This window comes from Calidris pugnax, unplaced genomic scaffold (assembly GCF_001431845.1).
Source record: "Calidris pugnax isolate Ruff unplaced genomic scaffold, ASM143184v1 scaffold273, whole genome shotgun sequence".
NCBI classification, from domain to species: domain Eukaryota; kingdom Metazoa; phylum Chordata; class Aves; order Charadriiformes; family Scolopacidae; genus Calidris; species Calidris pugnax.
Window position 1 is genome coordinate 2,772,363 of NW_015094508.1, and position 2,557 is coordinate 2,774,919.

Sequence of the window (2,557 nt, forward strand, 5' to 3'; positions counted from 1 at the left end):
CAAGAGTGTCTGCTCAGTACAACAGAAGAAGCCACTGTTAGAAACGTGGTTTAGGAATGTCCTTCTCTGGTGCCTCAGCCAAGCTGGTTAGTTAGAAACTACTCTTGCGTAATGCCTAAGTGGGTTTGGAAACATTAGCCCTGTACCCTGCACACCATATGTATTTGTGGTGTATATTTAATAACATTACTACAAATACCTGTTCATGCCAATAATGACAGAAGATGGACCTACACCAGTTCTGAGAGCAGGACAGGAGCAGAGCAACCTTTAAGATTGCTCTTGGCTAGAGGAACTTGCTTAACTGAGGTAGTAATGCCAACTTTCCCTTCACACTCCCTCTCTCTGCTCCCCTGTTCTCAAGGCAGCATTCTCTGTGTGCAACCTCCTGACTTCCCAACAGCTGAAGAGGTTCAACTCAAACAGGCACAGCAAAAACCAAAGGAGGGTGAGTTCTGAAACAAAGCAAACATTAATGTGCTTCCCAGACTGACGACAAAAGGACTTCCAGTTATAAAAACCAGCTCACTTTCCCTACAAAATTCAGCACCTTCCTGCACATTAGACCTTCCTGAACACTTTGCTGCTACGTTATCACTAGCACAGTAGGACTGCTATTCTCCCAAGTGTGCATATTTGCAACAAAACCCCACAATTTTATTCCAGTTCTCTTCTATAGATCTGTTCTGGCTTGTATCCTTGTGCATATGAACAAAGCCACACTAAAATGCATTATACACACTGCAGATCCCCCCAAGATACCTTCTTCTTCCCGCAGGCAGCAAGCCTTGCCCGTTTCTTAAACAGAATTCCTGTAAGGATGGTGCTAAGGAAGGAAAAGACCTTTTCTGCCCAAGATACCCTTTCCTGGTGACTCCACCAGAGCCTGCAGAGGATCAGACTCATGCAAACTCACTCACATATTTTAGTTTAGTTGAAACGCTAAAAATTATTTTGTAGCAAGTTCTGCTTTAGAGTCCAAACCCTCAGGTGCGCTCATGGAGCAGCGACAGTGCAGGGGACAAAGGCTACTTTTCTTCCCTCCAGTAAATCTGTATCTTCCATAGAGAAACAAGGAAGACCATCAACCACCCGCACACACTAAGTTATGTCCAATCCTGTATTTCTGCATGACTGGAGTCTTCTTGTGCATTGCTGCACTCAATATATGGTTTATAAAATATTTCTGTAATGATAACAGGACATTTGTGAAAATGCTGTTCAGCTCAAAGCACAGCAGACCACGCAACAGTGAGCATCCAACTGAAGGCAGTATGTCATGCTGAAGATCTGCAAGGAGAATGATGTTTTCAGTGTACTACTTACACTAAGCCATCTTCCTGAGGACCCCTGTCACCCCCCTTGTACACAATAGATTTTTCTTGCTTGAAGTAGCATATGTTTGCAAAAACAATGCTGTAGCATCTAATGCCACATACAAGGCAGGCTGGGAAAGCAGAGTCTCTCTCCTATTGCCCCCGAGGCCACGAGGTAGGGGAACTGTAGGGAGGCAAACACTAGGAACTGGTCTCTTCACATTTACACACGTATTAGAAATATAATCCCCAGATGTATTTCAGTTACATGAAATCAAATCTTGACTTCTTTAACAAGTCTCTGATACATTGACTATTTGGGTGACCTGGACACTCGTCCATTCGTTATGTGAACTGCAAGAGATAATCCACTCCGAAGTTATTCATGCAGTGGTTTGATTTGTCTTTAGAGGAGTCATGACACAACTGGATGAGATTCAAAAATGGCTTCACTCTGCAAACAACATATAAAAAAATGTTACGACATTTAAGAAACACAGAGTCTCAAAGATATTTGCTTCATTGGAGGAATCACCTGCACTACTGGAAAAGACTTAAAATATTAGGCTAATAATTCAAGACTTCATTTCCAAGGAAAGAAACAGCAACCAGCTTTTTCATCATTTTAGGATGGAGAAGCTTGCTGAGGTTTATGTCTTCCCTATGCTACTAACAGCACAGCACACAATATAAGCATAAAATAGCAAGTCTATGAAAATAAATGAAAAAAAAAGCAGAGGATCACTAAACCTCAGTTGCAAATTCTAAGAGTGGCATGAACAAAACCAAGTTTGCATTTTACCAATCCTTCTTTTCTTTTCTTTATTTCACCGAGGCATAATTGGGATGTTCAAAACGCTACAAATGAGGACTAAAACTACCAATTCTCCTCCTTAAAATAAAAGGTTAAGCTTGCAATTAGACGGCTTTGGCATATCATTTTGTGCAATTACTAATTAACTACGATCCCCGATTGCAGAATGCAGAAGTAGTGATTTTCTTCCTCGAGAGCCGCGTCTGCTTCAACCCAAGTTCCCCACAGGGCAGGCGGGGTGGGGGGGGACACCGAATCGAAGAAACGCTTCTTTGCAGAAAACCATCCCGCACCCCGCATTTCGGCACCCGGTCGGAACGGGGCGGATGGGCGAAGGGGGATGGGGGGGTCCCGCAACGCCCCCTCCCCGGAGCGGCATAGGCGTTTTGGGGAAGCCAGCAGAAACAAAGCCTTCGCCACCGCCCCC